At 44.0% G+C, this 13,477-nt stretch overlaps 1 protein-coding gene across 1 annotated transcript in view; it reads right to left on the minus strand.

Moving 5' to 3' along the window:
- The window catches only part of trmt9b (tRNA methyltransferase 9B), a 64,952-nt gene extending 53,228 nt beyond the window's left edge, over positions 1 to 11,724 (minus strand). Inside the window, exon 1 of the mRNA XM_048532110.1 lies at positions 11,702 to 11,724. The gene's annotated coding sequence lies outside the window, so the exon portion shown is untranslated. The remainder of the gene's footprint in view (positions 1 to 11,701) is intronic.
- Positions 11,725 to 13,477: the final 1,753 nt, after the last annotated feature.

A 13,477-nucleotide genomic window follows, 5' to 3' on the forward strand; every position in this document is an offset into this window, starting at 1 on the left:
ATCCTCTCAACTATAATGGTGCCTCTCTGATACACATGCAGCCCACTTAGGAAGTACACACTTGCATTGCCTGGTGGACCAGCATTAAGTTTATTACTGGTCCACAAGGCCATGCAATGACACCTTACATGCAGGCACCCAACTCATGAATTAGATCAGACTGCGACTCAACGTTGTTAATTTGCTATTTTCATGCTCACTAAATTAGCACCGACTCTCATGCTTGCAGCATCCGTGCCTTGCGTTAACATTGGCACATCAGCCAGATCTAAAGGTTATCAGTACTACTGTATTGATGTGCTATTTTTTGGAGACACTCAGATGGATGACTTGTTTCTCCAGGTGGGGTGACATCTTGCTATATGGCACACAAAGAAATCAATCTAGCACTTACAGCTCATGTATTTAATCAAATGGCCATGCCGCTAAGTGGGTGGAGTCTAGTCCTCGGTCTAGTCCAGTCGAGATGGAGGGCAATGTTGCTCAGAGCATCCCGGTAGTTAGTCAGTCTCTGCACAACCTGCACACAGTTCAGGGGCTTGGCCATGGTCTGTCAAACTAAACTCAAACTCAACCCTGTCTGGTTGTATTCCAGGGAATGGGCAAGGATCAGTCATCTTGTGACAGAGTAGGAGTCACCAAAATTGCGTGTCATCAGTTGGGGAGCTGCAAACACAGCAGTTAGGAGTTTGATAATTCATGAGTAGGAGCTGGCTGTCACAATCGGTCAGAAGTTGGATTGATTATAGTCCATCCATTAATTATTAAGGGGATGCAAAAGGCATTCGTAGAGTAGCAGAGGATCACTGCCAAAGGGATGGGTGAGTCAGTCTGAGGGGAAATGGAGGCATGAGGAAAGCAAAGGGTTTTGTACAGATAGGAACAAGAATGGTGATGTAGTAAATTCATGGTGTGTGAAGAATAATGCAGAGCTGCATTGGAAGGAATGGTAGTCCATGGGTGGGAAAGGATGGGTTATGAACAGTGACTATCACTGTAGCTTCCAGCATGGTAGCATAGAAGAGCAGGGTGGGCATCTTTACTGTGTAATGCGGTTCGTGGGGCATGGAGGATGGCTAGAGGCGAAGTTCAATGTGATATGACTCCATGGGGGTGGGTAGGCTTGGAACAGGTGGAAACAGTAAAAAGGGACATTGGGGATTCTGTATGTTTGGGTACCTGGTGACCAGGCACGGCATGACATTGATGGTGTCCACCATGAGCTGCATTTCTTCTGATCATTGCCATTTTCTGGAGACTAACTGCAATGGAAAATTATTTGTACAGGGTGTGCAGCCAGTGACAGTCTTAGGAGGAAAAGACCTGGAGGTGAGGCAATGATATCAGAGCATTTTCCAGGGCTATGTTCAGAAACTCCGGTAATCTTCTCAGGACAGAGGTCTAAATCCTACCATAGCACTCTTATACTCTTGAAGTGCAATCAATACTGTAATGCAGAAAGCAAGGCAATTAATTTGTACATAGCAAGCTCAAACAAAGATCTTAATCTGTTTCAATGATTTAAGGGAGAAATATTCATTAATGTGGACAGCAGGACGGGGGAGCCTCTTTCAAAATCACATAATGGGATCATTTATATTCACTTGAGAAGGCTTCAACTCAATGAGCAGAATCTTGTAATTATTTTCCAATTACCCTGTTCAGAGATGTTGTTATAACTCTCTGGAGTACGTGGGACCTAAACCCATGTCTACTGCTCAGAAGCAGGGATACCACAGCTGCACCACAAGCACTCGAGTGTCCTCAATCCAACCATCTTTAATGATTCATCAATGACTTCCCCTCCATCATAAGGTTAGAATTGGGAATGCTCACTAATGATTGCATCTTGTTCAGCACCATTTGTGACTCCTCATGTACTGAAGCAGCCCATGTTCAAATGCAGCAGGACCTAGACAAGTTATAGGCTTGGGCTGAAAAGTGGCAAATATCATTCACACCATACAAATGCCAAGCAATGACCATCTCCCACAAGAGGGAATCTAACCATCATCCCTTGGCATTCAATGGCATTATCATTACTGAATCCCTCACTATCAACATCCTAGGATGCTGTTGACCAGAAACTAAACTGGCTACACAAGTACATTGACTTATGAGACCAGGTCAGAGGCTAAGAATATTGCAATAGGTAAATCATCTACTGACTCTCAAAATTGGTCACCATCTACAAGACACAAGTCAGGATGGAATATTTTCCACTTGCCTGGTTGAGTGCCACTCCAATGACATTCAAGCATGTTGGCAACAATCCAGAATAAAGCAGCCTGCTTGATTGGCATCACATCCATAAACATACACCCCTTTTGCCAACAAAGCTTAGTAGAAGCACTCTGTATCATCTACAAGATGCACAGCAGAAATTCACCAAAACCCTTTACACAGCATTTTCCGAACCAATGACCACATCCATCTGAAGGACAAGGGCAGCAGATTCATGGTAATACCTCCACTTTTCCTTTCTAAGACACTCACCATCTTGACATGGAAATATGTCACCATTATTTCAGTGCTGTTGGTTCCTGTAGCACATGGACTCCATCCACTGAAGAAGGCAGCTCAATACTACCTTCTGAAGAGTGACTAGGGACAAGCAATGAATGCCACCTCAGCCTCACTATGACCTCTGCAGGTCATGTTTAACTAATTTACTGGAATTCATTAGGACGTTATGAACGCATTGGGGAACTAGTGGAAGTGGTATAAATAGATTTCCAGAAGGCATTCAACACGGCACCACACAAAAGGATAACACATAAGATAAAGGTGTGCAACATTACGGGTAATGTGTTAGCATGGATAGAAGAAAGCAAAGATTGGGGATAAATGGGTGTTTTTCTGCTTAGCAATCAGTGGCTAGTGGTGAACCTCAGTGATCAGCATTGGGACCACAATTGTTTCCAATTTGCATTGATGATTTAGATTTGAAGATCAAGTGTAGTGTATCACAGTTTGAAGATGACACTAAGATGAGTGGTAGAGCAAAGCGTGCAGAGGACACTGAAAGTCTGCAGAAGGACATAAATAGGATGAATGAGTTAGCAAGGGTCTGCTGGATGGAATAAAGTGTTGGTAAATGTAAGGTCATCCATTTTGGCAGGAATAACAGAAAAATGGACTATTATTTAAATGTGAAAAATTGCAGTATGCTGCTGTGCAAAGAGAATTGAGTGGCCTTGTGCATGAATTACATAAAATTGGTTTGCAGGTGCAACAGGTAACTAAGACGGAAAATAGAATAAAGTCCTTCATTGCTAGCAGGATGGAGTTTAAAAACAGGGAAGTTATACCTTTGCTGCATAGTGTGTTGCTGAGGCCATACCTGGAGTATCGTGTCCAGATTTGGTCTCCTTACTTGAGAAATGATGTACTGGCACAGGAGGGGGTGCAGAGGAGGTTCACTAGGTTGATTCTGGAGTTGAGATAGTTGGCTTTATGAGGAGAGATTGAGTAGATTGGGACTATGCTCATTGGAAGTTTGAAGAATAAGAGGGGGATCTTATAGAAACATATAAAATTATGAAGGGAATAGATAAGATAGAAGCAGGGAGTTGCATCCACTGATGTGTGAAACTGGAACAAGGGGGCATAGCCTCAAAATAAGGGGGAGCAGATTTAGGACTGATTTGAGGAGGAAGTGTTTCACCAAAGATTTGTGAATCTCTTCTATTCCCTGCCCAGTAAAGCAGTTGTATGTTTTTAAGTTGAAGATAAATAGATTGTTGATCATTTAAGGAATTAAGGGTTAATGGTGAGAGGGTACATAAGTGGCACTGACACCATGAAAAGATCAGCTATAATCTTATTGAATAGTAGAACAGGCTGTAAATGTAGTCCTCACCAAAGTCCATGGAGGCAGCCATCAATGTTCCTAGAAAGGGTGTTCGTGCCTCTGGTCATGGTTATTCTCGGGGTCCACAGTAGCTAGTCTGGTGGTTAAGGCTAAAGTGGCTGGGAAAATGGTCAGCTACCAGTCAAGGATCTGGTCACTTCTCTGAGGCTAACTGGTCAGATCGCTCAAGGGGCTGGGCTAAATCAGTCTATTGGCTTCATCTGCAGAAACAAATGGAGAAACGGGGCCTGTGGGAATGGGGTGGGAGGGAAGTGTGGTTGCTACAGTGGCAGGAAATTCAGCAAGTTATTCTTCAGGACTGGGAGCTGCAAGTTGCAGGGGTTGATAATTGTGATGGGGCATCAGCATCTGCAAGGAAACATACAGTAAAGCATGGATGGGAAGGTGGTCATATGGGAAGGGTGCTCACATTCTTGGTCAGCTGCACCTCACCTTCAAGGTGGTGAGGGTAGTGAATGGTGACATGATAAGCCAGAGACTGAGTTGACAAGGTGGGCAAGAGCAGATGAGTTTGATGAGGACTGGTGGAGCTGCTGAACGTTTACAGGATTGACTACCAGAATGGGGATTTTGACATTTAGGGACTCACCTAGGCATTGAGCAGAGGCAGGAAGCCACTGACTGAAGCATGCTCATTTTTACCTTCCATTGTAGTGGAATTCTAAAGTGCATAAGGGGGAGAAAATAGTTAAAAGCAAATTCAGAGTGGGCAGGTGGGAAGATGCTGCAGAATCCACTGATGTTATGACTTTTAAAGGGAGGCAACATTGCAGTAGACTTAGGGTTCAGGTTTGATCCATGCTACTGTGGAGGATGCAAAGCTGCAGGGCCCCTGTTCCCTGGTCAACCTGAAACATATCCCCCCTCTGTGTGTTACATCTCCCTGATACAGACATTGATGAACAATTCTCATACCTATAATAAGATAACAAGGTGTGAAGCTGGATGAACACAACAGGCCAGGCAGCATCAGAGGAGCAGGAAAGCTGACGTTTTGGGTCTGGACCCTTCTTCAGAAATTGGGGAGGGGAAGGGGACTCTGAAATATATAGAGAGGCAATGCTAGAAGGTAGATAGAGGAGCGGATAGGTGGAGAGGAGACAGACAGGCCAAAGAGGCGGGAATGGAGCCAGACAAGTTTAGGTAGGGAGTTGGGATGGGGGTTGGTCGGGGGGAGGGAGGGGTGGGTAGATGGGATGGAAAATGGACAGGTCAAGGAGGTGGGGATGAGGCTAGTAGGTAGGCAGTGGGGGTGGAGGTTGGTCAGTGAGGTGGGAGGAACAGATACGTGGGAGAAAAGTTGGACAGGTCAAGAAAGCAAGAATGAACTGGGCTGGTGTTGGGATGAGGTCAGGGGAGGGGAGATTTTGGAGCTTGTGAAGTCCAAGTTGAGACCATTGGGCTGCAGGGTTCCCAAGCAGAATATGAGGTGCTGTTCCTGCAACCATTGGGTGGCATCGTTCGGCGAGGGATTCACATTGAGAGCAGTCGCTCAGGAAGGCAGATAAGGGTGAGGAGGGAAAAATGTCCTTGGTAGTGGGATCAGATTGCAGGTGGCAGAAGTGGAGGAGGATGATGTGTCGAATCCGGAGGTTGATTGGGTGATACGTGAGGATGTGGGGAGTTCTGTTTTTGTTGTTATTGTGGGGAGGAGTTGTGAAGGCTGAGGTGCGGGAAACGTGAGAGATGCGGTCAAGGGTGTTTTCGACCACTGTGGAGAGGAGATTGAGGCCCATAAGAAATTAGGACATCCAGGGTGTCCAGGAGTGGACAGCTTCATCTTGGGAGCAGATGCGGCAGAAGCAAAGGAATTGGGAATAGAGGATGGCATTCTTGAAGTTAGAGGAGGCATACAATTGGTAGCCATGGGACGCTGTGGGTGGGAGGTCACCTGAGGTGATGAGATTATGTGGAACAATCCCTCTTCCTCAGCTACACTGGACCCATTCCATACCATCCACAACCTCATCACTTCAGGTGACCTCCCACCCACAACCTCCAACCTCATCGTTCCCCAACCCTGCACTGCCCCCTTCCATCTGCTTCCCAAAATCCATAACCCCAACTCTCCTGGTCGACCCATTGTCTCTGCTTGCTCCTGCCCCACCGAACTTATCTCCACTTATCTCGACTGCATTCCCCCCCCCAAGCCAACTCCCCTGGTCCAGGAATGCCCCACCTACATCTGTGAAACCACCCACAGCCTCCACCTCCTCCAAAACTTCCGATTCCCTGGCCCTCAACGCCTCATCTTCAACATTGACGTCCAGCCCCTATATATTTGCATTCCCCATGAAGATGGTCTAAAAGTTCTCTTCTTCCTCTCCCCCAGACCTGACCAGTCCCCCTCCACTGACACCGTTATCCGCTTAACCAAACTCGTCCTTATCCTTAACAACTTCCCCTTCAACTCCTCCCAATTCCTACAGACAAAGCGGGTGGCCATGGGTACTCGCAGGGGCCCAAGCTGCCCGCCTCTTTGTAGGATACGTGGAACAATCCCTCTTCCGTACCCGCACTGGCCCTAAACCCCACCTCTTCCTTCATTATATCGATGATTGTAGCAGCGCAGCTTCATACTCCCGCAAGAAGCTTAAACAGTTCATCCACTTCACTAACATCTTCCACGCCAACGTTAAGTTCACCTGGGCCATCTCTGATACGTCTCTCTCCTTTCTGGACCTCACTGTCTCCATCTCTTGTAACCACCTAGAGACTAATATCCATTTCAAGCCCACCAACTCCCACAGCTACCTAGAATACACCTCCTCCCACCCACCTTCCTGCAAGAATGCCATCTCCTATTCCCAATTCCTTCGCCTCCACCGCATCTGCTCCCAAGATGAGGCATTCCACATGTCCTTGTTTCTTAAGGGCTGCAATTTTGCCTCCACAGTGGCCGAAAATGCCCTCGACCGCATCTCTCATGTTTCCTGCACCTCAACCTTCACACCCCCGCCCTGCAATAACAACAAAGACAGAATTCCCCTTATCCTCACGTTTAATCCTACCAACCTCCGGATTCAATGCATCATCCTCCGCCACTTCCGCCACTTGCAATCTGACCGCACTACCAAAGACATTTTCCCCTCCCCACCCTTATCTGCCTTCCGGAGGGTCCACTCTCTCCATGACACCCTCGTCCAATCCACATTCCCCACGAGCCCCACCACCCCTGGCACTTTTGCCTGCAACCGCAGGGAGTGCTACGCCTGCCCCTACACCTCCCGCCCAGGGCCCAAAGAAAACCTTCCACATAAAACAGTTGTTCACCTGCACATCTGCTAATGTGTTATATTGTATCTGCTGTTCCCGATTTGGCCTCCTCTACATTGGGGAAACAAGTTGAGGCGTGGAGACTGCTTTGTGGACCACCTACGCTCAGTTTGTAAAAAAGGACAATAACTCCCAGGCGCAAACCACTTCAACTCCCCCTCCCACTCCTCAGACGATATGTCCATCCTGGCCCTCCTCCAGTGCTACAATGATGCCACCCGAAGGCTGGAGGAACAGCACCCCATATTCCGCTTGGGAACCCTGCAGCCCAATGGTCTCAATGTGGACGTCACAAGCATCAAAATCTCCCCTTCGCCTCCTTGACCTGTCCGTCGTTTCTCCTAGCTATCTGCTCCTCCCACCTCACTGACCAAACTCCACCCCCACTTCCTACCTACTAGCCTCATCCCCGCCTCCTTGACCTGCCTGTCTTCCTGCCCACCTACCTGCCTATCCCTCCCTACTGACCAACCCCACCTCAACTCCCTACCTACACTTACCTTTATTGGCTTCATCCCCGCCTCCCTGACCTGTCCGTCTGCTCTCTAACTATCTGGTCCTCTATCCACTTTACATTATCACCTCTCCCTCTCTCTATTTATTTCAGAGTCCCCTTCCCCTTCCCAATTTCTGAAGAAGGGTCCAGACCGGAAATGATAGCCTTCCTGCTCCTCTGATGCTGCCTGGCCTGCTGCGTCATCCAGTTCTACACCTTGTTATTCTCAGACTCCAGCATCGGCTGTTCCTACTATCTCTTTTACACCTACACCTTTCAAATGAGAGGCTGCAAAACGATAAGGATATTGAATGAGGAAGGTCAACATTGTTAGCAGCTTCCATAGCCTGCAAATGTCAGGTTTGTTTTGCTTCCAGATCCTGCATCTATGGAGCATCATCTGCGGCCATGAAGTTATGGTTCATACTGCAATAAGGCATTCGGAGTGGTACAGACAGACAAGCTTCCAGCTATAAAATGAAATCAGTGAAATTTATTTTAAGCAGTGCAATATCATGTACAGTGCATTGTCACTGATGCCACCAATGTGCCCACAATAAATCTGGAGTGTCCCAAGCAGAGACCTCTAATAAGGGGACTATAAATAGGTTCTCCTCTAGCTGGATGCCTCCTTGATCTACTCTGTCCCTTTGTGAGGAAGGGGCAACTGGAATATACAACACCCCCATCACCAAGCCTTCAGTCCTGAGGACCAATGGGTAGGGAGATGGTTGAGGAGGTGCTGGTGTTGGACTATGGTGGACAAAGTCAGAAGTCACACAACACCAGGTTATAGTCCAACAACTTTATTTGAAATCACAAGCTTTTGAAGCACTGCTCCTTCAACAGGTAAAGGGAGATTGAGTGTAGGTTTACGCGTCTCTCCAGCAGACACTGAGTGTGCTGAATCTGGCTCTGCATGGCGGCCACCATCTTGTCTATGTGGGTAAACAGATGGCCTCAGGATTCACTGCAATGGTGTAACTCTGGGCAATGAGAGCTAAAGTGTCCCATCTACCTGTCTGTCACTTCTACTCCTACGAATGCATTTGGACAAAATTTCTGAATGGCAAGACAAATGCTTAGTCCTGAGCATTTGTCTGGTCCCCAGCAGTTCTCTGAGTGCCAACAGTCTGGTTTGTTCAGCTGCAGAGCTCTTGCAGTGAGGTGTTCACAAGATTGTGCCCCCACACTCTCCAGAGCTAATGTTCCCACTGAAATGTCAGGATCTGAGCTAATGGGGGATGTAGGGGGTTGTAATGCTGATGCTTCATTTGAGACTTGGTATCTTGTCCTCAGAGGTCGAGGACGTGGCTGCTTATGAAACTGGGCATTTCACTTTGGATGCAGTACCTGCAAGACAAACGTGAGAGAGGACGCGTCGGAGGAAGTGGTTAGCAGTGTTATGGACTGGATAACATGGATGGCAGGGTTTATGTGAGAATTGCCGTGGAATAAGTGTGGTACTTACTCAGTTGACAAAACATGAATCTCTCAACATTCTTTCAGGAACATGTCCCGGTTATCTCTTGTGAGGGCCAAGACTCTTTGCTGGTATGGGGTGAGGGGCCTTATGTCAGACAAATAAACCCGACACATTCCGGAATTAGCCAAGAAGATATAAGATTCAGTGTAATGTCTGCTTTGAAAAAGGACAGGCACTTTCTACAGCACTATACTCCTTCTGCACTGTACTAGTGTCAGCTCAGATATTTATAGTCTAATTCCTGGAGTTTGATTGAACCTGCAATCTGTTAGCTCAAAAGCAGGAAAGCTAATTTAAAAGCTACTGCTGTTTCCTGCAACTCCTCTTGAGTTATTTTTGTTTTTCATGATAATGCACACTCAACATCATTAATTGAAATATTTTCAAAACAAAGTCTCCTGGAACATCAGTCACTCTCTAAGACTCAACTTTTTAAAAGCCTGGGCTGAACCTCTCAGTAACGTTCAGATTTTCCACTCTGTATATCAACTTTTTTCCTCCACACCCTAGGCAAAAGCTGTGATCTTGTTCGACATACTGTTAAGATACAAAACACGATAACTAAATTTATGTTATGATCTGCTGAGGCACCAGTAATTTTGTTTTGTTTAAAGTGAAGGAAATTTGTAATCGTAGGTATTTACTCAACAAGGGAATAAATTCAAAGAAGATCCAATGGGTTTGAATGAAAAATCTAAATTTTAATGCACAAAATTAGAAAGCAATTCAGTCTATAATATATGTAGACTATACATTCAAGATTTCAACTTAATGAAAATATAAATTAACAACAAACTGTTGTCAAATGCCCCACAAACTGCACTTTAAATGTTTGATACAACTGAGGCAGATCCCATCCAGACATTAATGACACCCTGGGTCACCAATTCTCATTAAAACCTGGTTTGCTTCGCAAGAGAGACAAAATTTTTGCTTTCAAATTACTGAGTGATTTCACCTCAGCACATCTGTTTTACTATGGAAACATCCTCAAAACTGACTCAAATGCTCTCAATGACTGCTCACATTTTAATAGTTCAACCTCTTCTCCCAAGACCAAGTTCCCCAGGATTCCTGATTCTACTCCAAAGCATCTAATTGCTAACACAATTTCAGCTTTTATAAATTAGCAAGCTTCACCAATTTGAACTAAATTGCTTCAAGTTTGAATCTTTCTTATCTGCATCATGCAAATATTGCTTATAGAGTTGCTTTACTTCAAACTCAATTGCATTGAACTATGAATGGCTTCCAGGAACTTCTCCTTCATAACTGCCTGTAGTTTGCTAATAACAACACTCATGCTGACTGAGATAATGGGAACTGCAGATGCTGGAGAATTCCAAGATAATAAAATGTGAGGCTGGATGAACACAGCAGGCCAAGCAGCATCTCAGGAGCACAAAAGCTGACGTTTCGGGCTCTCTGATGAAGGGTCTAGGCCCGAAACGTCAGCTTTTGTGCTCCTGAGATGCTGCTTGGCCTGCTGTGTTCATCCAGCCTCACATTTTATACTCATGCTGACTGAATCCATTTTGCTTCAGCACTCTCCCAGCTTCAAGCTGCAACCAACATCTCCCAGTACATGCATACCCTGATAAATTGAAAAGAGAAAAACATCTTCAGCTTCACCCATCTTCATGACAACATAGCCTGCTGTAACCTAAACATTAACATTTACTGGTTGCTCAATAGCTGATTTAGCTGTAACTGCCTTTGGATTGCTATGACTGTCAGCTTTGCTGACACAATATCTCCAGCTGGTCAAGCACCTGCTTCTTGTATATTTCCATCTCCTCAAATCTAATTATATCCAATAAATATCAGCAACTTTATGAACTTAGATTTGTATTACAAGTTCTGGCAATCGCATTTGCACAATATTTTAATTACATTACTTTCTTAGCTGTTAATCTCTTAAAGTAACATGACCCCAATTGACTTAATTGCATTTTCTATTGTTAAACGTTTATTCCTAACACTGGAAGTTATAGACTAAAACACATGAACCATGAAGTAGATATTCGCAACAATATTCTATAGATAAATTTATGACAAACTCATATGTCACTGCATTTCAGCTTAAATCCTCATTTTAAGGACTAATTTCTAGTCAGTTGTTGAGTCATAAGTTATGAAGTTGTGTCTCTGCTTTGGTATTTTCCAAATCAAGTCTCATTAAAGAGAAATTTTACTGTTAGCATAAATCACACAAAGAAAATCCATTGTAACCATTTCTTTCTGAAAGTACTAAACGAGTTAGATTTTTTTCAACATTTCTGAGATGAATCCTAATGAAAACAATGTTTTACATGTTCATAAATGAAGATGACTTACTGATTTCACATCTGACATCATTCAAGAAGTTTTCACTCATGACAATTTGTTAGAAGCATTACTTTGAAATTAAATTCAGGAGAATCATGAAAACAAATTTCCAACTCCCATCTTCTCAACCACAGAAACTACAACATTATTTGAATAAATTCTAATGGGGTTGAAAGCCACGGTACAAACCTGATAATCTCACTCAAATTGATAGGATTGTATGTGCAAAAATTAAAATTACCGGATTGATTCAGGTGAGGCAGACTGTTGTTAGGTGAAGGCAAAATCACACTGACGTTCGTCTGAAAAAGGATGAAGAAATCCAGATACAGGTTTCACAATGGCCTATTAGGAGGACAAAGAAAATAAATCTTGAAAATGAATGAACATCCTATTGTTTTCTCCAACTGCTTTGGCTAGATGCCAACAAGATTTATTAAGAGACTTCATCTCAGCCCATCTGTGTTGCTATGGAAAATAGACATGCCGTGAGCTGCTCTTAAAAACAATCTACATCAAACTGCTGGATAAATGTATTCAAATGCTGCACATGGACAATTCATTATGTCTCTTTCAGTGCTGCAAACTAGAAATCATAACCTAACAACTGTTTCCATAAGCAATTCATATCTCTAGTGAAATGAAACACATGCTTATTTTTGACTTGAATAAAATAGTATGCCATAGACAGTTACCTTTCTAGCACAATGCAATAGTCCCTACATATCTCAGTGTATACACCTGATGACCCCCAAAAATGATAAATCACACTATTAGACCATTCTGGTTCAGGCTAAAACTAATAGATGTAGTATCAAGAGATAACAAGGTGTAGGGCTGGATGAACACAGCAGGCCAAGCAGCATCAGAGGAGCTGGAAAGCTGACGTTTCGGGCCTAGAACATTCTTCAGAAAATTTTTCTGAAGAAGGATCTCGGCCTGAAACGTCAGCTTTCCAGCTCCTCTGATGCTGCTTGGCCTGCTGTGTTCATCCAGCACTGCACCTTGTTATCTCAGATTCTGCAGCTTCTGCAGTTCCTACTATCTCTGAAACAGATTTATGATCAAAGTTAGATAATCATTTGGAATCAGAAAAGTTCACTTGTAGAAGTCATGTATATGACCTGCACAATATAGAAACAGCTTCAAAAATTACCAATCTGAAATATTATTTTTTTTCAGCAATTCTGAATTGAATTGAGGACATATGATTGTTTAGAGTGAAATATGTAGGACCTAGAGGAAATCAAAGCACAGAATCTTCATTCAGAGAGTGAAAAGCCTGGGTGATGGATGTAAGAAGTCTTTTCACTAAAGAAGCAATATTCTTCTTCTGCACTTTTTCCAAGGCTGTAATGAATCCTTTTTTGTAAGCAATTCCTTTTGTACTGTAAAACCCAGCCTTGTGACAATATAACATTCAAGGCAAACTCAGTTCCCAGGGGATGTTTCGTTATATTGTTCCAAGCTTTATTAACCACATGCAATTCTGCCTTGAAATGCTAGAAACATTGGTGGGGCAAGCTGAAATGTTTAGGAAAGGAAAGCATTCTAGAAACCCAATGCAATTTAAGAGTCAATGAGGACAAGTTTAAATGTTACAGGTAGTAGGGAAGTTAGTGGATATGTGAGAGGGAGCAAGAGAGAGGTAGAGACCATGTTAGGCAGCACTACATTTAGCCCTACTGCTGACAAGACAGCAAAAGTGCACAGGTTCTGTTTGGGGCCTCAGTAAGAAATCAAGAGCTATTAGATATCTCTGTTCCCGGCCTTGGATGCAAGTCACCCAGAAGAAAATTAGAGGGAATTCTGGACCTGACCATCATATTTATTGGTGGACTAACTCCTAGAACTTCTTCCTTAGTTCTAACTAAGGAAGAACTAAGAAGACGTTAAAACTAAGGAAGAAGTTCTAGGAGTTAGTCGACCAATAAATATGATGGTCAGGGCCAGTATTCCCTCTAATTTTTGTCTGGGTGACTTGTCTCCAAGGCCTGTGCATAAAAGCAGCTTCTGA

The sequence above is a fragment of the Stegostoma tigrinum genome, chromosome 6, assembly GCF_030684315.1.
Source record: "Stegostoma tigrinum isolate sSteTig4 chromosome 6, sSteTig4.hap1, whole genome shotgun sequence".
Lineage (NCBI taxonomy): Eukaryota > Metazoa > Chordata > Chondrichthyes > Orectolobiformes > Stegostomatidae > Stegostoma > Stegostoma tigrinum.